Below are 22,794 nucleotides of genomic sequence, written 5' to 3'. Positions count from 1 at the left end.
TCTTGAAGTTTCTACATGTTGTTTTTACCTTGCAAATACTAAAAAATCCATTCTCATTAAAGACAAGGAAGGTTGATTGGAATGTTCCTCCAATATTGTGGTTTTAATTTGCACTTTCAATATTTTATCATGCTTCCTGTGGACCCCTTAAATGAGCATTTCCAGGATCTGTGTTGAGTGGTGGTTACTGAAATGCATCAGCTTGTTCAATAACTATTGACAAGAATCAAGCAAGGAGAAATTTCATCCAGACCAGATGACATAAACTATGTCTATTCAGTTAAAAGTTAATGAGATTTCATACTGTACCCACACTACCAACAGTGACTACACAAATCTTAGAAAAGCTGAAATTTCATTATTTTTAAAACTTTATTTTTAACCAAACATATTTAAATATATCTCTGCACTTTTAAGGCTGCATCAGTAAAAGAAAATTGTATTTCCCTCTCAAGCCAAGAGCTATCCCTCTTCTCATATCTACTTCTCTGGTAAATTCCCTTTTTTCATCAGGATATGTGTTTCCAATATGTTTTGTACTTTTCAGTTGTCAGAATCACAGTGAAAACAATCATTCTGCATGTCATGAGGGAACAGCACAAAGCAGTTCCACAAGCAAGTTTTCATTGCACAATACTGGCAAACAAAAAAAAACCACCACCAAAAACCACACCCACCAACAATTTCTGTCTTGTGTCTGCCATGGTCAGGTTTGCTGCTGTACAGAAAGCAGATAAGAGTTCTCTGAAAGTAAAGGCCCATCAGCTGTCATGAATGGCTCAAGGTCAAAAGTAGGCAGAAAAATAATTCCCCTCCCAATGAAGACGACAGATAGAAACCAGGGGATAGGCATACACAAAAATGTTTTTTAAAAGCACGATTGAAGTGAAGTTCTAAGAAGAATGGCCAAGGAGTCCTATCCTGGAAGAAAAATTAGAAAACAATGCATTGTAGAAAGTCTCCAAGGAATAAAGTCTGCAAATGCAGTAGGACAAGCCTCAACCACTGAAGCGGCCATTTCTGAAACTGCTTTGCACAAACCTGTGAAGGTACTATGAAACAGCAACTGTACAAATACTAGACTGACAGATGCCACAGAATAGCGCTGGAGCTTTGGAGAACTCAGTAAGGTTGAAGGGCATCTTATAGAGCAAGCTGTATTATGAGCTGGAATTAAGCATCTTTCTTTTCTTCCTGGAATAAAAAGGGCAAGTGTTCTACACATTTTAGGAGGAAATACAGGGTTACAGTCTCAGATCCCACTGGGAAAACTTTCTGAGAAGAATCAAATTCCCTTTCTGCTGGGGTACATCATCCTCGCACCTGCAGAATGAAAATCCCAAGACTCTTCTCAGCTCTGCCAATTCCATCTTTCTCTGATGCTGGCTTACAGTGGCCTCCTCATGGGGGATCAGCTGTTGCAGTCAATAAACCTTGGTAAGAAAGTAGTGGTTTCTTGGCACAATGTTGAAAGTTACTTCAAGATCTTGGCTTTTTAATCCATGCTGCCTTCCAGGCACTTTGCTATTCACTCAAAGCACATACTATTTTTTCTTTAACATCTGTTACTTTTTATTGTTTGTAACAGGATGTAAAAAGTTGGAAAAAAATAAATCCTTTTTTAGAATTCCATAGTTCTCATTTCCTAAATGTTTTTGTTTCCTACATTTTCAGGATGGCAACTGCTGAACCTGCTTCTTCGATTTTATTGTTTTATTTCACAAGGTTGACACCAGACTGATGCTAGATCTAAGAATCCCAAGCACTCATGTGGACCTGTTTCTCCTTCAGTGAAAGACTGCCTCTCTCGAGTAAACAGTGATGAACTATATCCAGTGATTTCTGAGTGAAAGCCCGTTTCCTCACTGAACTTCAGCCAAAATCCTTATCAAAATATGTTGTGAAAATAGATAAATACTAAAAGCAAGAATGACTTAGTAAGCTTTTCTGGTGAGGGACTGTTTCAGTTATGGAAATCTGAGAAGAAACTGAGCATTCATCAATTTGACCTAAAAAGCAGGGGGAAAAGTGGAATAATTCCAGGTGAATATTAAAATTAAATGAGCCTGAGTGGAAAACATGAAATACACCAATGATTCTAGCTTAAAAAAAAAAAAGGTATATAGTTAAAGCTATGTATAACTCTTTTAATATATATGTATAATTAATATTTTAGGTATGTAATGAAATCATAGAATCATGTAAAGGTTAAGGTTGGAAGGGACCACAGTGGGGCATCTGGTCAAACCTTCCTGCTCAAGCAGGGTCATCCTAGAGAATGTGGCACAGGATTGCATCCCGGTGGTTCTTGAATATCTCCAGTGAGGGAGACTCCACAACTTCTCTGGGAAATCCGTTCACATGTGGGGTCACCTGCACAGTAAAAAAGTTCTTCTTCATATTCAGGTGGAACTTTCTATGCATCGGTTTCTGACCCTTGCCTCTTGTCCTACTGCTCAGCACCACTGAGAGGAGTCTGGCTCCATCCTCCTGGCACTGCGTCTTCAGATACTGATATATATTTATAAGATCCCCTCTCAGTCATCTCTTCTCCAGGCTAAAGAGGCCCAGTTCCATCAGTAAATGGGGCCACACTTGGAGCATCTCATAAGTGAGGTGTTCCAGTCCCTTAATCACCTTTGTAGCCCTCTGCTGAACTCACTCCAGGAGCTCCGTGTCTCTCTTGTCATGACGAGCCCAGAACTGGACACAGCACTCCAGATGAGGCCTCACCAAGGCTGAGCAGAGTGGCAGGATCATCGCTTTCGACCTGTTGGCAATGCTCTTAATGCACCCCAGGATACCACTGGCCTTCCTGGCCACAAGGGTGCACTAGTGGCTCATGGACAGTTTGTTGTCCACCAGGACCCCCAGGTCATTCTCTGCAGAGCTGCTTTCCTTCATCTCAGCTCACAAATTGTACTTGTGCCTGAGGTTATTTTTTCCTGGCTGCAGGACTCTGCATTTGCCCGTGTTGAATTTCAGACAGTTCCTTTCTGCCCATCTCTCCAATCTGTTGAGGTCCTTCTGAAGGGCTGCACAGCCCTCTGGGGTATTGGCCACTCCTCCCAGAGTTCAATACTCTTTCCTAAACAGCATGTAGCCCTTCCTGACAATGTGCCAGTCACGTGAGCTGTCCCACCATGTCTCTGTAATTGCAATGAGATCAAAGCGCTGCGACTGCACACTCCTGCTTGTTCCCCCTACTCCATTAGTGTGGTTTAACCCCAGCCAGTAACCAAGCACCACACAGCCACTTGCTCACTCCCCTACCAGCAGGATCAGGGAGAGAATCAGTAGGGTAAAAGCCAGGAAACATGTAGGTTGAGATAAAGAGAGTTTAATAGGGAAAGCAAAAGCCATGCAAAAAAGCAAAGCAAAACAAGGAATTAATTCACTGCTTCCCATGGGCAGGCAGGTCTTCAGCCATCCCCAGGCAAACAGGGCCCCATCACACATTGTAACAGTTACTGGGGAAGACAAATGCCATCACTTCAGACATCCTCCCCATTCCTCCTTCTTCCCCCTACTTTTTATAATGAGCATGATGTCATGTGGTCTGTTGGGATCAGCTATACTTACTGTTTAGTAATAAATCATTAGTAACAACTAACTCTGGGCAGAAAAAAAAATCACAAGTTCAGACAAAAAAGAAATACTTGTGCTTGGTGGGTGTATTGGGTTTGCATGGAAAGGTTTTGGTAACAGGACAGCTACAGAGGTGACTTCTGCAAGAAGCTTCCCCCATGTCCAAAACAACCAATGCCAGTCAACTGCAAGATGGACCTACCTCTGGCTAAAGCTGAGCCCCTCAGCAATGATGATAACACTGGTGGGATAATGTATTTAAGAAGCGGGGGAAAGAAAACTGCACAGCTGCAGCTGGAGAGAGGAGTGGGAACATGTGAGTGGAACAGGCCTGCAGACACCAAGGTCAGCGCAGAAGGAGGAGAAGGAGGTGCTTCTGGCACCAGAGCAGAGATTCCCCTGCAGCCCATGGTGAAGACCACGGTGAGGCAGGCTGTCCTGCAGCCCATGGAGGTCCATGGTGAAGCAAATACCCATCTACAGGTCTTCTGGCAGGACTTGTGGCCCTATGGAGAAGAGAACCAACACTGGAGGAGGTTTACAGCAGGACTGGGACCCCGTGGGGGAAACATGCTGGAGCAGTTTGTGAAGGACTGCGGGATGTGGGAAGGACTCATGTTAAAGAGGTTCATGGAGGACTGTCTCCCATGGGAGAGTCCCCACACTAGAGCAGGGGAAGAGTGTGAGGAGCCCTCCTGCTGAGAAGGAAGGAGCAGTAGGGACAACATATGATGAGCTGACTAAAACCCCCAGTCCCCATCCACCTGCATGGGGGGAAACAGGTAGCTAAAACTGTGAGTGAAGTTGTATCTGTGAAGAAGGGAGGGTTGAAAGGAAGGTGTTTTACTATTTATTTTTATTTCTCATCATCATACTCTGATTTTATTTGCAATAAATTAATTAAATATCCCCAAGTCAAGTCTGTTTTGCCCATGACAGTAATTGGTGAGTGATGTCTCCCTGTCCTTATCTCAACCTGTGGGACTTTCATTACATATTCTCTCCCCTGTCCAGTTGAGGAGAGAAGTGATACAGTGGTTTGGTGGGCACCTGGCATCCAGCCAAGGTCAAACCAGAATGGCATAGACTGGTTTGTTTGTTATCCCACAGGTGCTAGAAAACAGGGTGCTAGAAAATGGGGACAGGCCCTTTTCCAGCGGTAAAGAACAAAAGGAAAAGAGGAAACAGCTTCAAGCTGCAGCAAGGGAAATTCCCACCAGTTCCAAGGAAGAAATTCTTCACGGTAAGGCTCCAGACCTGCATGGCTACAGAGATGAGCCCTGGGGATCCCAGCCTGGGAGGTATTCAAAACACAACTAGACAAGACTCTGAGCTACTTAAGTCCAAGTCTTAGACTAGATGACCTGCAGAGGTCCTTCTCCACCCAAATTACTCTATCATTCTAACACATTAAAAAAAATAAATCCATTCTTCTACATTAAATGAAGATCTCTTTTTTTAATAAATGAAAATTAAGCATGAAGTGATGGATATGTCAGTGTACAAATATATCTTTCACAGAATAACTAAAAAGGTTTAGAATCAAGACTGGAAAACTAGAGGGAGAGTAAGGGACACCTCAGCGGACTGTAGAGGAGAGGTGGCTTCTACAGTTAGGTCACTTGCCCACCTTGACATAGGCAGGCATGAAAATATGTCTTTAAATTAGTATTCTGTAATTTCAACATATTGCTCTTTGAACTGTATTTTTCCATAAACTTACTATATCTGAGAGTAAAACAACTCAGAAAAATCTACACTAAAAATAGAAAGCTGCATAACTACAGAAGTAAAAGTTGTGTCAGGTACAGATCATTACACAGAATAAGGTCATAACAAAGTTGATAAGAAGTATACTTGCACATAAAAAATAACAATGACTTTCAGAGTCTGTGACATGGAAATTCATCAATATGGGAACTCAGCTATAATCAAAAATGACAGAAAGAATTTCCACAGAGCACGGTAAGCAAAACAACCTGGCAATATGCAGATAACAGGTACCTAGGCAAAACATATTTTCAGTGTTTTCAAAACAGATTTATAAATAGCAAAAAAAAAAAATCCTACAAGTTTAAATAGGGATTGAACTGAAAAACTTTATATAGTTTTATTTTTCATTCTGAAATAATTAAAAGTTTATGATCTCTCTCAAAATATCTCGGCATCTCATATGAAGGAAAGAGGAGGTTAATGTACAGATTTCTTTAGAAGTAGCCTGCAGTCCTGCATTATTTTCATTTTTGTACGAGTGCAACCAAGATTGCTAGATTTCTTCTTGAAAAGTGATTTGTTTTTACATCCACATTTTCTCTACTCGTCTTAAAGAACAGAGTATATTCTAAATTATTTGGCTGAAAAAAACTATACTGTGGATATTCCAAATGATGTACAGCAATCTTTACTATGTCATCCTATCATTTCAGGATTTTTCTGCACTGTGCCACATGCAGTGTTTTTACTAGAGGCCTGTGATCACAGAAATGTATTGCTCCACTTCAAATACGCCTGAGCTATTAAAGATTATGGAACCTGATATTCAAATAAAGTGCTAGTTCTGCAGCACCAAAAAAGTGATTCTGCACAGTCATAAAATCTTCCATCTCCCTGGGGGAAAATGTAAGAGTTTCAGATGGAAATTACTTTTTTCACAACTATGGCTGACTCATTGTCTACCAGGCCTTAACTAGGTAAGAAAGGAAATCATGAGTGCTCTAACCTCCTCAAATACAAAGCTGCTGCTAAAAACCTGACTGCATTTTTTTTAGGTTGCACTGACTTTTATTGTACAAATTGTTTACATAATTTTATTACACACTGGAAAAAAAAGATTTTGTAAAGATCACCATAAACTCATGCTTTAGCCACATTCAAACTGCGTCATATGCTGACAACACATCTTCAGTGCATATGTGCCTTAGTGCATGCAGTTTTTCAGCAAGTGTAAGAAAACTTCTCTCCTCAAGTAAATTAATCTAAGTGCCTGAAGGTGTATGGCTCCCATTAAAACACAAATTTAATATTTTAGCAGTTTATATTTTACATTGCTGCTTGGTTCACTAAACTGCATAAGTCTTTATTTTGTAGGTTTGTTAACGTGGGTGAGAAGGTATCACAAAAAGAGACAAAAATAATGGGCCTATGAAGAGTCTGTGCTAAAAATGCAGCAGTCCCTAGTTTTTCAGATTCTGTAACTTAGATTCTGAAAAAACAGGATTTATCTGTATCTCAGAGTACATTATGCAATCTGAGCACTACCTCAGTGTGTCTCTCTTCCCTTGGGTGGAATATGTAGAAGTGGATGGCACAACTGAATAAGCACAGTGCTCTGCCATTGAAAGCACAGAAAAGGCAGCAAAATGAAGATAGAAGAGGCGGTAAATATTTTTTTCAATTCCAGTAAGCTTCCTGCAGCTTACTCTGGAAGCAACCCACCTGCCAATATGAAAAAATGTTCTGTTCCTTGTGTTTGAATCTGCACAGAAAAATGGTGTGGTGAGATGAAACATCTCAGAAGTAAATCCTGTCATACAAAACATTTTCTGTTTTATTTTAAAGCAGAAAGGCACCTGGCAGCCTTTTTCCTGTGTATGCTTTATGAACATGGACAATTCTCTGGTTCACTGAGATCATCAGTATTCCAGCTTATTCTTAGCCTAATACTTAGTCTGGTTCTTGAAATGCTTGACGCCCACCAGTGAAGTTTACCATCTTGCTGAGGTTCCCTGCTTTGAAATTGATTGTCCTTCCTCTCTTGTAGAGTTTTAATTGACTGTGAGGGCTCCAAGTGCCTCAGCAGGTCTAAACCACCTGCCCAGCCTCACCTGGGACCCCTTCCAGGCACTCAGATCCTCTACCATGAGCTCAACTTCCCTTTTAAACTCAGACCTGGCCAACCCAAGTCTGTCTGAGCTTCTCTGTAGGGTTTCTGTCTCCTATCCCATGTTGTTTCTGAATCCAGGACTGGATTTCCCTGACTGATCTTGGAGTAACACTGCCCCACCTTGTTTGATGAGCATCAGAGTGTTGATGAAAAACTGTTGCTCTCACTATCTCTGTACACTCTGTCTGAGGACCGTGCTTTCCTTTATCAGTGGCAAGGAGAACACACACTGCATTTCAGCTACTGAACTGCCCTTTTGAGCACCAAGCCTCTGTTACCCATCTACGATGTCATTTTCATGTTCTGCCACATGGAGCAGCAGTGCTCCCCTCAAGTCTGAAAGGCTTTTTGCAAGGAGCATTAAAGGATGAACGTTTAGGACTGGATTATAATTAATTAAAATGCTTGCACTGAAGCCAGTGAGATTTGGAAAGAACAGGTACCACCTTTTATAGAATGATTATCTTCAGTTTGCTAGGAGTGCATGCTAAAAACACATAAGAAACAAGTCAAAATTCTGTACAACTGCTAACATTGACTGGGATTATGAATTTATAGCAGTTCAGCATTTTTAAAATCATGAATGAATACTCAAAGAGAAAATGTCATTGAAAGAAACCCCCAAAAGGACGAAGGCTGAAACAGCAGGATCTCTGTGACACTGCTGTACTGGGGACCATGGGTTTGATTTCCTGTGCTGCTATTCAAACAGCATATTAGAAATACCATCGTAGCAGGATTATTCTGTCATATATAAAGAGCAGAGTAAAAGCTATTAGACATTTTCTGGAGGGGGTGGTGTCAAAAATTTTGTTGAGTCTTTGGTATGGAGCACACCGAGAAAAACTTAACCTCATAGTTCTGAAGGGTGGATAACAAGTACCTCTGCCAGCTGCTAAGAATGAATGTATGAATTCCTCTGCTTTCTTGGTTCACGTTAGAAGGGTTTTCATTAAAAGGAACTGGAATAAAAACATGGGGGAAAAAAGAGCCAAAATCAGTAATAGCTGCTTAATAATGAAAAAATCTCTCCTTATTGGCTAAAAGTGTTACTTGTTTGTTACAGCAATATGGACAGTCATATTAATGGTTTTCTTCCAACCGTCACAGTTCAGTATAATTTAATAAATCAATCCATTAAAAGAGAGTGTACACAGCTGCCTTATTTAATTTTTCGAGTTATTTCCATGTTTTAAAAGGTGGAATATTGTCAATATTTAAATCTGGTAGCTGGAAAGGCAAAAAATATGTCAAGAGTACATATTACAAAATACAAAAGTATCAGGCAATTTCCTGAAGCCAAAACTCACACTGGTTCAATCCCTAAAAAACATATATTCCCCAAGAGGTAAGAATTGCTTAAGTTTGTCACCGACTTAGTTTTAGCTTTGCTAGACTTATAGCAACAGTGTTCTTACTCTCTGACACTGCAAAAGTCAATAAGGTAGCAACCCAGCCTGGCTGTGTTCTGAAGTAATTTCCCTTGAATTTCTGTCTTCAACAGATTAATCATTATCTTTCTTTTGCACCCTGTGTCTTTACTGATACTGCCCTCAAACTAAACCAATCATGGTTCTTCAACAGGTAATCAAGTACAAAAGCCACTACAGTGGTACATGTTCACATGTGCTTTTTGTTTAACTGAAGATATTGCTACTGTTAGTGAGTCAGGGAAGCAATGCCACATCAATAATATCCCTTGAATGCCACAGACAAGTTGGATCATACCCTTATCAGCACCTCAAATACACACACTCACAGACCATGTTGAAGAACCACTATTTGCACTTGGATGGCTCCTCCAATGGGTTGTCATTTACCTTCATGCTTGGGCATGCACTATTTAAATGTTTTGCATTACTAACAGGCATTTATAAGAATTTCCATTTTTCTTCTCTTCAGACTTGTTCTATTATTATCCCTTTTTTTTATTCGAAAGAAACATTAAGACCTCTCCCTTACTCACCCACAGTGGAGGCCCTGGATGACTCAAATCAGATTATATTTTTGGTTTAAAGACAGAAAATTATCTGTATGCCACCAGTGCGAGCTGACTAATGTAGGAACTTGGTGTTATACTCCAAGCAGGTCTCTTGACTACTCCATGGCTGGGAAATCTGAAGAGAGTATAAGAAGGAACAACCCACTCGTGTGTATAGAGGTATAGGTCCAAAGCTGGCCAAATAAACAGCGTATTAAGTCCAAATTAAGCCCCAGTATATCATAGCAGACATGCTCCAAAAATAATTTTCTTTTTCTAGGGAAAAAAAAAGAAAAAAAACCAGCTGTCATAAATTTTTAAATTTAATAAGCAAAGCAATTTTAGAAAAGAAATTCTTGCTTCATCAGCCAATTAGTTCTTGATTATAGCTCACAACTAGTGTTTTAAAAGTATCACACTGTGGTGGCTTTAGGATATACATCATATTGATTAAGTGCTTAATTCCTTGAATGTATGGGCATTGGTTTCATTGAAAACAGTTTTGCAAATTGTATAGTTGATGCAACGTTCAGTGCTTGCATCTCTAAAGCAAGGGACCTTCCCATTAAGGAAATTCAGGTTTTAATTTAAAAAAATTTCCAGGAATTTGAATCTGTATATCTTTTCTGTCCACTGGATGTGCTCTTGCTCTCCTGACCTCTCCACAGCTTTCAGTGGTACAGTTCACACACTCAGAACATAACCCTTGTGTTCTATGCTGTTGTAGCACTGTTAGACCAGCAGGTAACAGGTTTTTCTTAAGAGTATTTTTAACATTTACCTAGATCTTTTTAAAAACCTCTACATGTTTATGGAGCCTTTATGGTGTACAGCAACGGTTCCTTTTGTATCAATTCTATTCCAGTTATGCCATCCACTTTCTCAAAAACTTTTGTTGATTAAAAATATCTTCCTAATTAAAAACATACCTTACTAAAATAATCAAAGACAGAAGACATCACAGAATTACCATTTCCAGTATTTCAGAATATTAAATAAAGATGAATTCAAGTTTATTTAATGTTCTAAAAAAGCAAGAGTTTTAAGAAAATTGCTAGCATAAAATTCAGCCAATGAAAGGATATTTCTGCGCAGATATTATGATACTTCTCACAGAAATTTATTTTCCCAATCACAGGAGTGGAGAAGGGCAGTGTACTGGAACCTGTAGCTCATTCCTATTCCTACATATTGAAATACAGACATACATAAAGGCTTCCATTTATTTCACACATAAGAGGAACAATATAAAAGAGTTTCTCGCATCTAGGGATAAATACTTCTTTATCTCATAACCACAAATAAAATGGACCTAAAGCACATTATATTTAATAAAGAATCATCAACATTTGACTGAAAATTTTTAATCGATAATTTAGCTCTATTTCCTACCAATCTGCTGGCAGAGACTTTGTCAACACTCACTTGCCACAAGATTTCCACTTTATCAGCCAAGAGACCTTTTTCTGCAAGAACCTATTCCCTTGAGTAAAAAAATCCATGTAGCAATAAACAAGATTACTTAAATAACGTATATATATGAGTGTGTGTATGTAAATGTATATGTGTACATATATGGGAAACATCTCCACTAGATGTTTCTTTGGAAATGACATTTCTTGTTTTTAATTCTCACAATCTACTTCTGTACAACACTGGCCACAGAGCTAGTAAAAGTGAATGTTGGTGAAAATTAACTAGTGCATCTGACTGCATTGTTTCTAAGATTAATCATATAAGAAAATTTGAAAGAAAATATGCCAAACCTCTTGTGCCACTACAATCAGGGAAAACCATTTAGCCCGGGATGCAAAAACCCTTATGCATTTCCCAGAGAAGGAAAGAATTAACTATGGCTGTCAGATGTGAACTTGGATACTGCAAGTAAACTTTCTATCTCATGAGCAACCACTAGCACAAAGCAACTTAGGCTGGTAAAAAAACCCCAGTCTTCATGGTTTCTGATCTCATGTGAGGAGACTTATTCAATATATTGTTTTCATCTTAGAATAACTGTATTTTACTATGAAGCCTGGTAATTTCTATTCATATTCTCCCTGTATATTCTGAAGTACAGTTCTCTAGAAAGAGTAAAGTAGCCGGAAAGTTAAATCATAGCCACTATAGGCTACAACATCTCCATAAATAAATACATACTTATATGATTCTGCAGTTCTACGATTTGGTCTTTTAACAGTAGAACAAATAACATCATTTATCAGATAAACTCATTTTTTGATTAAGATTATCATCTAGATTTTGCATCTCAATCTGTGCCAGTACAAGAATTTCTAGCCAAATAAGAGAAAATTTACAGAATACAGATTAATGGGATGGAGTATTTTGCTGTTAGTAATCAAATTTCCTCTCAAATCATAAACTCGTCACTCCCAGTTGTGCATCTCCTGAACTTGTATACAACTGTAAAAAGAAGCCCTGATCTTAGCTAGATACTATTCTGATGTGAGTAGAAGGACTCACAGAGGAGGGATACTAAGTTAGAGGATTTATTAACTTCTAGTAGTATATGGTTTTTATACCAGTAGTCTCTTATATCAGTACAGTTAAAGAAAAATTAAAGTGTGAAGGAATTTCTAGAGATCTATTCTACTTCTGCTGAAAGCCAGGTTAGCCTCAAAATTGGATCAAGTTGCTCAGAACCAAGTCCAGGAAAATTTTGAGCATATCCAAAGACAGAGGTGTCACAGCATTCCTGTGCATCAACTCCAGTACTTCAATACCCACACAGTGAAGAATTTCTTCCTTCTGTCTTATTCAAATTTCCATTCTGTTTCCTGACTCCATTTTCTTACTAATCACTCATTAGATGACGGAAGACAGCAATTAGATTTACCTGTCTTCCTTTGGCCTTCTCTTCCCAGCTGAGCAAACACACAGCCCCTCCTTAAGCACTGTATGCCCCAACTGCTTGCTAGACTGTCAGTCTGGCAGTGTCTTTCTCCACAGATTGGTAACTGTAGTTGTTCTATTCTGGAAAATTGTACCTGGAGCAAACACAGAGAAGCCTTGAATACTTAGGAAACATTTTATTCCTATCCCTGCCACAACAACACTCATCCCTTAAAAAACCAAGTGGAATGTTATGCACGTTTCAGGTCATACTCTTGAGTTGCTAATATTTCAGCAAATATACACAATAAAATGACTCTTTGGTGATTTCTATGAACAAAATCTACTTTAGAGAGCAGTCAACATAATTGAAAGAAGTTGGTTTGCAGTAGTTTTCCAGATACTGGAAAATGTATTTTCTTCCTTTGGACTAGGGAGCAGGGAGTCTCCATACTCATTTGTTACTGTAATACAGAAATTATCAAGCAATTTCTCCAGTGATAATTTGTTCTGAGAAATAACTTCTTTCCTAGGAAGAAACAGTTTTCCTGTCTGCTAAATGATTAAGTAGAATGGCAGCAGTGTGCTCATTGTTTTAATCATTGAACAAATGTGACTGAAATAGAATTTCCAGTGTCTCCTTATTCCTACAAAGGAAGTTAGTTCAAAACAAGCAGCATTTCACCCAAAACTGTCTTGAGGAGGTAAGGTGTCCAGGACTAAAGCATTAAGGTTGCTTCCAGACTACTAATGAGTACTGTCCCATCTTGGACAGCTCTTCATGGACAGACATTGTCAGGGACAGACAGTGGATAGCCAAGACATAATTCCAGCAAATACCACATGAGATGTTTATGTTTTAATAATTTGGATTTTAGCTGCTAAAGTTCTTAAGGTGGGACCAAGTTTTGCTCTGTTCAATACAGAACCTAAAAATAACTCATTTTAGCTAATTAACACCCATTTTCTAAACATCTATTTCTTAAAATGTGTTTCACCAATTGTTTAGAGGTTTTTTCCTTTCCTGCCTTCTAATTTTTATTAGCAAATACACAGAACTATCATGATGCCATTATCTTTTAACCTCTGGGAGTTTGTGATTGGTTGTTCAAGGTGTACCAGGACTGTTATCTTAATTATTTTTTGAATACAGGTGTCTACTGCATTCAACTGGAATATGTCTTCCAGTGAGAATGATTATAAACATGGGCCTAAATGTATCTTCAGATTTCAAAGTTTAAGGAGTTCGTTTATGGAGTAGAAGATGGCTCAGATCCTTAATACCATGTACTAAGCAAAACTTTTAAGATCTTTGCAATTAATAAGGACTGAGACTCTCTCAAGTTCAGATGTGAACTGAATATGGAATTTCATCTAAAGAAACAAAAATTAAGCAGAATTTAATTCATTTAAGTAGGCAACTGCTAGATGTTTCTATATAGTGTCTAACCATACAGATCTACACCACCTTTTAATGATTTTTAGGAAGAGCATCCTCACATCTCCATGTCCAAGTTGTTCCTTTTTTTCTTTTCAGGATTTCATTTGAAGGCAAGAAGAGCATTGGAAAGGAATTAGTATTCCAGGGAAATGGACTAAAGAAATTATCAAAGACTAACAGAAATGTTTTTCCAGTTTTCCCAACTGCTACAACAATCTTGGAAAAGCCCTATGAAATATGTTGAACTTAGGAATCCATTTGTTAGTTTAGAACAGCAGAGAATGAACTTGTAAGTGTACGCTTGCTGTCACCCATAGAGACTGCCTTTTCAATAGGTGAATGTAGAGTCTACAAAAGCATTAAAAGGTACATACAGAAAATACATTTTTTATCTTTAAAAGTGAAGTTATCCCTTTTTAACCTTTATAAGGTTTTATGAGGGAGGTATACAACCTCAAGGAAGATGAATGGGGGACAATCTATCAGCATCATGATCCACACTGTAGGATAATCTCAAGCATGTCTGTAGTTCATTTAGAGCATCATATTGGTGTACTAGACTGCAACAGAAAGTAGCTATTTTAAACATCTTCATTATGTCTGCAGTATACTGCAGCCAGTGATGAGATGGCATACCAAGGAAAAGAACAGATTACATCTGCATAGTAAAGACTCCCACGAGCCCTAGTACTCCTTTTTTTCTTTTTTTTTCCTACTTCCTCCCCCCAACAGATCACCCTTGCAAAATTTCCAGGCATAGTAAGGAGGTTTTTAGTTATGTGTCTTACATCACTAAGTGCATTTTCATCTAATGCTCTATTTCTAGAATTTGATTTATTTAACAAAGCTGACAGGAAATAAAGTTGAGTTGTTTGAAGCTGAGGCGCTGTGTACATACTGAGAAAGGATGTTCAAAGGGTAAGTGAATCCAGTGTCAGTGGCAGACTGTGCACCAGCTACACAGGAAGTGAATCAGTGATTCTGCTCACAAGAAGTGATGTCTAGACACCAAGAATACTGCCCCAAAGAAAAGCCAACATAAATTGCACAGCTATGTGCTGATATGAAAAGTAGGAGAGCAAGATACGCGAAATGTTAATATTTAGTACCTTCATCTAATGCATTTAGAACTATCTTCTTTTGACTTGTTGATCAAAATCAAGTCAAAAATAACTCGGTAAAAACTGATAAATTTGCACTGTAAAATCAAGAATATACATTTTCTAAACTCATAGGAGACCGTGGCAATCTTTGGTCTTACCTTTTCTTTCAGGATCAGCCTCATATGAGTTATGAAGAACATTCACAGTTCCATAAATCCCCTCAAGAAGCACTAACAAGCCACCACTATAGGACCTTTCATACTCTGTACCAAGAAATATACTTTGTTTGCTTGAGATTTAAAATAGGAAATGCCAAATAGTATCTAGGCCTTCATATCTGTACAAGGAAGATATCCTAAGTGCATTGCAGAGAGCTTTCAGCATGATTCAGGAAATGGAAAAATACATTGTTGGTCTTATCTTTATTGTTTAATACTTGGATATATTTTGTCATGGAATTTTCAAGTGCATTTCTTTTTAATGGAAATAAATAAATACTTTATCCCATTATTATACACAGTATTTTTATACCATCAGCTGTCCAAAAGGCAGTATTTAAAGAATCCACAGAGATAAAAAAGAAACTACACAAAGCTACATGATAGAGAGCAGTGACTTCCAACTGGAATCACAGAATCACAGAATGGGTCAAGTTGGAAGGGACCACGGTGGGTCATCTGGTCCAACCTCCCAGCTCAAGCAGGTTCATCCTAGAGAACGCAGCACAGGATTGTGTCCAGACAGTTCTTGAATATCTCCAGTGAGGGAGACTCCACAACCTCTCTGGGAAATCTGTTCCAGTGCATGGTCACACACATATCACATTCTTCATATTCAGGTGGATCTTCTTGTGCATCAGTTTCCAGCCATTGCCTCTTTTCCTACAGTTCAGCACCACCAAGAAGAGCCTGGATCCATCCTCTTGGCACCGCCCCTTCAGGTACTAATAGACATTGATGTTCAGCCATCTCTTCTCCAGGCTGAACAGGCCCAACTCTCTCAGCCTTTCCTCGTAAGAGAGGTGCTCCTGTCCCCTAATCATCTTTGCAGCCCTCTGCTGGACCCAATCCAGGGGCTCCATGTCTCTCTTGAGACTAGAACTGGACACAGTACTCCAGATGTGGCCTCACTGGGGCTGAATAGGGGGGAAGGATCACCTCTCGCAATCTGCTGGCAATGCTCTTCCTAAGGCACTCCAGGATAACATTGACAGTCTTGGCCACAAGAGCACACTGCTGGCTCATGGACAGTTATGCTCGTTTCTCAGCCTTAGGAACAGTACAGTACCACTTCGTTTTTAAGGCTGCAGCAATGGCTGGGATTCCCAGATGAAAGCAAAATCTACACATTGTGAAGGGAGGTGGGGGTGGTGGAATCCAGTTTCTGAAACCACCTTCTTGGGGTAAGCACTGCTACACTTTCAGAAAGAGAAGTTTATCCTCCAGCTCTACAGGGAATGAATATGGTGCCATTTAAAGACCCAGAGGCCCTATAAGCTGCTATGAGCAAAGTCATCTCTCCATTCCACGGTTACCATGGTTAAATGGTAAAATAGCGATTAAATAATTAGTATTCATGATGTATTTCATGAAGCTTTTTCCTACACAAACCCTCAAATGATCACTAAAGGGGGAAAAAATCCTGCAGGATGCTTTAATGCTGCTACCAACTGTATTAATTGTAACATGGATTTTCAGTCAAATTTCAAGACACGCTTGTGAGATGCAGACTACCATTCTAGAACAAAGTACATAACTAGACCCACACAGCCATGACCACAAAAGTAACCAGCAGAGAAAGAGAGAGACAGCTACAGGGATGCTGCTTTATCTTAAAAAACCCAAACAACAAAAAAACAAAAACAAAAACAAAACAAAACAAACAAAAAACAAAACAAAACAAAACAAAACAAAAACCAAACATTACAGCTGGCAAGGAAACATGAAGCTACAACAACACCATATTTTTCATGAGTCCCAGATCAATGTAAAGCTATATGCCTTGTGTGCTGAACCAGCTACATTATGTGGTAGATGTCGTTTCTATTTTTAATATGGTTCATCTTTAGTTCAATTAGAAATATGAATGCCCACCTAATCATTTTGTTGACGCATGGCAAGTCTTTACTGTCAGCAGTTGGTCAGCAGAAATACAGATAAACAGAGGTAAGAATTCAGTCTTAAAAATGAAAAGATGTTAATAATATCTTAATTGTATTACAGTGTATTACACTTTAAGCAATTTCATTCATTGTGTATGCAACACTTAAACTTCTATTAGCCTCTCTGAGCGCGAAAATGACTGAGTTGGAACCACAGAGAAGGAAAGGATGTGCTCGGTGTTGCATTACGCCCCTTGTTTTTCTTTTTTAACAAGAGGACAACAGCTTCAATCATAGTCATGCTAAAGAAATCTGCATTTGCTTTAATGCAACTTATTTGTCTTTTTTGACATAACAATGGTAATTTGAAAACAAACACGACTAATATATCACTGACCTGCATCATATATATTTACACAAGAATAGGTACTCTGCATGTTTAAACTGTCTCTAGAAGCACATGTAGCAATACACAAAATCAAAGATGAATAAAAGCTTTTTAGGTTTTCAGCCATTTTTTTAAGGAAAAAAAGGCCCATCACGTTTTTTAACATAGATACTAGAGAATATATAATATTTAATTTAAAACTGAAACAGTCTGCTAATTTAAAAGAGAAATTTAACTACATTTTCTTCCCAGTGTCAATACATTGAGCACAATTCCAATTAATTTTTTCCATTATACTGCTTACAAACACTTAAAAGAAGACAAGTTGTAAATCTAGTCCTCTAAATCATTTTATAAGGGACGCCATTCTGTTTTGATAGGAAAATGTTATCCACTACATAATACAAAACTGGTGGTAGCAGCTGCGGGTTCCCTATCACAGGTTTGCAAACACATCTAATCTAATTGATGAGCTTTTGTTTAAACATGCATTGATATGCATCCTGTGACGCATATGGTTTCAAAGATTCAGAGCAATATACAGCCCAAGTGATCTGCCTGTGATGTTAAAACAACTTTTATATGACCGAGAATGCGAAATATCTTTATCAATGCTACTTTCACAAATAAAAAAAAGCAACAACAAAACAAAACAACAAAAACAGCAAAAAAACCCTAACCAAAGTCCCTTAATTATTATATAGCTGTGCTCATTCCAGTTCCCATTGAAACCTACAATTCAATTCATGCCGATTTTAACAGAATGATAAGGACCAGTGTGCATAAATACTCATCCTCTGTGCTTTGGAACACACAATTAAAAAAAATTAATTTGAAATCTGCCATTACTGTAAGCAGCTTACACAATCTTATATGCTCATGCAGACATAAACTGAATTATAGGTTTCATGTTATCACCTGAGGTAACGCCATATTTTGCAAACATAACAATTCTTCATGTGATTTTCCTTTGTTGCAAACATCTTTCTTGCATGTTGCTCAGAACTGACTAACACTTCTTCTTTATTATTATTGAAAATAAATTAGATTTCTCAAGTATAAAATCTGAAAACAGTTGATTTTATCTCATTTGGCCGAATTCAAATCCATTTTTCCAGAAAGCAATTACATGTAATTTAACATCAAGTTGCCATCAGAGAAAGTCTGGGTCTAGTCTGTGCCACTGATATTCAGGGTCATCTTTATTGAATAAGCAGTAGGGATACAGCTTCAGAAATAAAGGCATTACTTGATTGTTTCTTCTTTTTCTTCAAGCAGCATTTCAAGGTGTTTGAAGGCTCAACGTGTGTCAATAATCTTAATTGACAGACTGTCTTTTTCTCAATATTTGGCCTATGTAAAGCCTTCCTCCAAATTTAAATAAAATTGCACTTGGAATTTACTATAGCTATTTTTTGGCAGATTCTGCATTTTGTAATACAGAAAAGCAATTGTTCCAGCTCCCACATTGTGGAAACAGATGAAAAAAAATCCACCACAACACTAAGGAAAATTTAGGGAAATTGCAGAAAATTCCAAGGTGAGAGGGAAAGAATGGGGTCTCTGATTTACCATGGTGCCTTGTTCTCTGCAAAAATACTGAATAAAAGATCAATTACAGGGAAAACTATGAATATTGAACAAAACAGCGAAATGGTAGTTTTCGTTCTCACTTCAGTCCATGAAAAGAACAACCACTGTAAAACTTCTATTTGGGAGGATATATGGCACAGTTAAAATGGGACTCTTTCACATGGAGCACTTGGAGGAAAACAACTTCCAACAGAAGTATACTATTTACAATGAATCCAATCAGAGACCTTTATTTGGTTTGAGTGTTTTCTTTTTTTTCTAAAACCCCTTTTGGTTAATTGTAAATTCATCAGGAAGGTCCTTCCAATATCTCGTCACAGCTCTACTTCCAGTTCTATCTGCAATTCCCTTGTGAAGCAGTAATTTTTGGCATTGTTTGTGCCACCTTTACAGTTCAATTCAGCAGCTCCCTCTCCCTCCTAAGGCAGAAGTTGCTCTTAGCTCCCTGCACTGCAGTGCAATGCAGCCGAAGTACCAGCAGTACCAAGTGTGTTTATCTGAATAGGTTTCTCTTGTGTTGTACTAACCTCTGCAATCCAGCCCCCCCTACATCAGAGATACACTCATCAGCGTCCTAATCTTTTACAGAAAGGAGAGAAGGATACCGTCAATCACAGAGGAGCCTTTGGGTGATCTGAGCATCTTTCCATGAGACGTTCTTCCTTCTCTCCACCTGTCTTTATGTGCTTCTTCCTTATTTCTTCCTTCTTTCCTCAGCCCCCTCCTTTCTGTTCAGATGTGCCATGGCCGCCCCAGAGAGCATGACTCAGCTCCCACCCTCGCCCCCTTCTCACACTGCGTCCACACTGCTTTGCAGGATTAGGGTCCCAAGACTAATCAGTGACCTCCATGTTCAATTACCTCCACGTTACCCAGCCCTCCAGTCCCTGCGGTGTCCTGCCTCCACTCAGCACTGCCAGACCAGCTCCTATGCCTCTTCTACCCTGCAACACTGTTTAAATGAGGCGGGGGTTGCCTCAAAAGAACTCACCATCCCATGGCTCTTCGTAACCCTGGGACTTGGATTATACTTTTCCCGACTGTGACTTCCCCACACTCCCCTCCCGATATACTGTCGGAGGCGCCTCGGGACCTAAATTCCCAAAGCACCCTGCAAAGCAGGAAGTTAGTGTGTTTTGGAAAAGTCCTCTCCTGAAGCTGCAGGGGAGGGAGTCCCCCGCTCCCCCTCACGGGCCACGAATGCTAAACTATTCTCCCAACGCAGTAACGTGAGTTACAATCCATGAAGGAAACCCACAGTGAGAAAAGCAACGGTGTTTTCAAAAAGCCTTAAATTGGTTTTCGTTCGCTCGTTCCTTCCCCCCCCCCCTTCCTTTTCTGTTGCAAGGTCTGAAACCCTGTCTGTTCCCTTCTTAACAGATCTTAGAAGGTGCCGGTTCCCTGAGGAGCTGGAATTGACAACCGTTGTGTACCTTTGATTTTCCTCGCCATCCTTACTGCTAGGACATCTGCAAACTTGTTTTCTTCAAGCATCTGGAGTCTGCGAACCTCGACACCCCTTATTTTTGCTCCCCTAGCGTGCAAAAGTTCTGCCAGCTTTAATATGCCAGTCAGCTTCTAAAGCAGAGATTAGACGTTCACACCGCCTCGGATCTGTGCAACCTGCTCTCTCTGTGCAAAGAGCGAGCGAGATCTGGATGGAGCTGGAGTGAGCAGCAGCCGAGAACAAACTGCTCACACTCACCGCGGAGATGAAGGGGAACCCCGCGCTCCCGTCCAGTGCTCGACCTGCCCCGAAGAGAGCTTTGCCCCCGCGCCCCCCGGTGAGCAAGCCCCTTGTCAAGTTCCGTGGAAAAGTTGAAGTCAAGCATGCAACAAAGAAGAAAGGAAAAAAAAAAAAGGCAAAAGTTGCGGGGAAGAGCATCCGCGGCAGCCCGAGTGCCCGGAGCATCACTTACCGGGGGCAGGCAGCGGAGAGTCGCGGCAGTTCCCTCCGCTGCCGTTGCCGCTGCCTCCTTCTCGCGGCGTGAGGCTGCGGGAGCGAGCGAGGAGCCTCCCGGAGAAGCCGCCGAGCGTGACAGACCAGAGAAGGGGCGGACCGGAGCGGCTGTGTGGGCTTCGCGTTGCGGTGGAGCCTCTGCGGCAGTGCCGGGGAGAGAGGGGGAGCGAGCGGGCGCGGCAGGAGGCGCGGGGTGGGCGGCAGCCGCCACCATCAATAACCGGAGGCGTGGGGTGCGGGGAGGGCGATCCCCGCCGCACGCAGCGGCCGGAGCCGGAGGAGGGGAGGCACGGAACCACCCCCCCCGCCGCGGGCAAGGCTAGGAAGCCTCCGTACAACAGGGCTCTTTTTCGCTCTAGAAGGGAAAAATAAAAATAGTGACGTTTACCCATGCACTTCATTTCAGAAGAGAGTGTTTTATGAGAGGTGAGGACAAGGGAGAGAATATGAAATTGATGTTTCAGAACAGGTTGCAACAGGCCCGATGATCACCCGGAAATCACTGCATCCCTCCTTCTTACTCTTGTCCCAGGCTGCGAGCACTTTGCAGCAACAGTGTGCAGCTGTCTGTGCTCCACATGCAAAGACTGAGACTGAAGATCTGGGTGAAAATAAGGGGTGTAGGAAGTCCCAGGAGCAATATTCACTCTCCTGAGTGAAAAAATTCCTGACCAGGAGGAGAGGGAAGCATTAGAACTGATTGCCCAGAGTGATGGTGGATCCATATCATACATGGCTTTTTAAGAAAACATGGGAATAATACATGTATATAGACAATTATTCATTTTGGCACAAATAGATAGACTAGAAGTCTTTTTTAGACAGCAGGATGTTGTTATGTTTGTTACCATGATCAACATATTTTTAATGCAGTGGTATCAAAGACTGAAAGCTATATCATAACTTTGTCACACTAGATGTTAATATCCACTGTAGAGCAAAGAACATGGATTTAATGTCCTTTTTGATTATGTACATTTGCCTGCAATTTCACTGGCAAAGTGTGTAATGTAACAAACACAGTGGTGTTGCCAAAATGAAGACATGAGAGAAAGTGAAGAGAGCAGGTAGGATTCCCTATTAAAACTGCTTTTGAAAACCAGCAAATATTAGACCAGTTCTATTAACAAATGTGGGACTTGGATTCATCTTTCCAAAATATGTTAAACCATGATTAATACCTGTATTAGAAAGATAGGATAATGGGCAGTTACCGTCGTTGTCCCTGCACATGCCTAGTGTGTGTCTTCTACAGAGTTGTAATTTTTGATACCTCATCTACCTTTGAGTCTTCCTGTCAATATTTGTGAGCTTATATGCATGTTTTCCTATGTATTGAAATATTTTTCTTTTCCTCTGTTGTTGAGCAGAAGACTCAAACATCAAAGGAAATTGGCTTATTGATTGGCTACCCAGGAGAAAATTGAATGAACTATGCATGGAGTGCTGTCAAGTGTGAAACACAAGTAGAGAAGCAGAAGAAAAATACCTATTACTTTTCTGTCCCTTTCAGTAATCCTAGCATTAGAAAATTGCACCAGGTGTTACAAAACAGCACCTCCCTGTAAATAGACTAAACGTATCATGAACGATATAGAAGAATAAAAAAGATTCCAAAATTTTCCTATGGCAGCAAAAGAAAAGGCTATCTGTGCTACAAAAATAAGAATGGTGGTAAAATATCATTTCCATCCATTTACTGTTGACTATCTAAAAGGTACATGTATGTATATAAAATGCATCTTAATCCAACCCTACTGTATTTTATTGAAATAAAATGGTTAGGACAAAGGCACATTCCTTGTGAGCTTTTAAGCAAATATAACAACTATGAAAGAAAAAAACACCACCACATTTATGTTTTGAACACACAGGACTGAAATGCTAAGAAAAATAAATCACTGTG

The 22,794-nt window shown here is 39.8% G+C and overlaps 1 protein-coding gene across 1 annotated transcript in view; it reads right to left on the bottom strand.

Moving 5' to 3' along the window:
* Nucleotides 1-21,093, bottom strand: part of SV2C (synaptic vesicle glycoprotein 2C) — a 115,756-nt gene extending 94,663 nt beyond the window's left edge. The window contains exon 1 of the mRNA XM_027671506.1: nucleotides 20,848-21,093. The gene's annotated coding sequence lies outside the window, so the exon portion shown is untranslated. The remainder of the gene's footprint in view (nucleotides 1-20,847) is intronic.
* Nucleotides 21,094-22,794: the final 1,701 nt, after the last annotated feature.

This window comes from Neopelma chrysocephalum, unplaced genomic scaffold, assembly GCF_003984885.1.
Source record: "Neopelma chrysocephalum unplaced genomic scaffold, ASM398488v2 Primary Assembly neopelma1_97102, whole genome shotgun sequence".
NCBI lineage: Eukaryota > Metazoa > Chordata > Aves > Passeriformes > Pipridae > Neopelma > Neopelma chrysocephalum.
The sequence above is the reverse complement of the archived record's forward strand: the minus strand, read 5'-3'. Positions and strand labels throughout refer to the sequence as shown.